We start from the raw sequence: 1,641 nt of genomic DNA on the forward strand, positions 1-1,641 counted from the left end.
TACAAATAGCGATGACAGGTACAGATATTATGTGATTCACCCTTCCTACCTTCCACATATATAGACCAAACGATAAAGACCGATTAGAATATTCGCATACGGTATTTTCGCCACATCTTTGGGGGCACACCAACTTGTTGTAATCTAGTTATCTCCAATAATTTCAACAAATATTAAGGAGTTTATATAAGGAGTTTTTGGTTCAAACTTTGCTTCAAATTTTAATTAAGTTTTTAACTTTTTGTTTATTGTTGAGAAAATCAACATTGAGTCGATTGCAAATGTAAAGTAGACCGATACAACAATTTATTTCCTAAATTAATATAGAACACTCTAATAACCCCTCCAATACGGGAAAGACTGAAAATGTGGAGCATAACGAGAGACGGATATAAGAGTTTAGTTTTATGGGTCAAACCCATTATATTTTTTAAGTTATAGGTTCATATTTTTTTTTTTTGTAATTATAATAGATTTTTACACATAAATTTATACTCCGCGTCAAAAATACTAATTTCAATTACACCTAATGCTTTCAAGTTGCATACGCCCTTGGGTTCTAGCCTTTGAAAACTTGAGTTCAAACATTAAGAATTTTTTCTAGACCATACATGAAGACAACAATACATTTTATTTCTTTAACAATGTGGTAACATTTTTGCAGCAGACATCAAGGCAAGCTTTTATTATTCTATTCAATATTTCAATTATAACAATATGTTTTAAATGTGAATGGATTTAAGTAATTATCAAGTGAAAGAAAGAGGGGACAAGAGAAAGAGGGGAGACTATGTTTTTTATACAGTTGCTAATAATTTAATAATTATGAAGCTGTTAAACCAGGGTGTGACCTAGTCAGCTTTGGTGCACGTAGTTACAACGAAATAGCTATGGCAGGTTCAGAATTTTTTGTTAATTATGGATAATATATAGTTCAATTAATATTGTTACGCATGGATCATTCTAATCTTCTTTATCGGATGACCTTTAAAGAAAAATGGCAGCAAAGGTAGAGCTAAGTTCCGGTAACGGGTCTAATTGAATTCTAAAAGGGAAGCTTGGTGCACAAAGCATCCCGTATTCAGGGTCCGGGGAAAGACCCACCCAAGAGGTGTGATTGTTTAATTAAAAAATAAATTTATCGGTCAAAATCTAAATTTAGAAGAAAACGGGTTACTGATTATCAAGTTTTACTTCCCTTTCACAATGTTACTTAAGAAAAAGTAACGAGAATGGTATAGAAAATATATTGAGAGGAATGAAGAATAAAACAAGGTTGAGAACTTCGGTAAAGCAAAAAAGTAAAAAGTATATTTCAATAGTACTTGGAACCTGTCTTTTCAAATGAAATTTTGTGTCCTTATACAGGAGCTTACAATCGTAACGGTTTTCCCATATAATTTGAGTTTATTATGGGCATTAATTGTATTGATTGCCTAGTACCTCAGGTAATTGTAACTGGCGTATTTATTGCTATAAATGCATTATAACTATTTCGATTCCCCTTCCTTATTTACTTCTGGTTCGTATATCTTCCCTTCTTTTGGTTCTGATTCATCCTGTTCTTGCCTTTTCTTTAACAAATGTAAGGCCCAGTCCTCTTCTATGTACCGTCCCGTGGGTGTTTTTCCCGCACCTTTC

The sequence above is a fragment of the Nicotiana sylvestris genome, chromosome 2, assembly GCF_000393655.2.
Source record: "Nicotiana sylvestris chromosome 2, ASM39365v2, whole genome shotgun sequence".
NCBI lineage: Eukaryota > Viridiplantae > Streptophyta > Magnoliopsida > Solanales > Solanaceae > Nicotiana > Nicotiana sylvestris.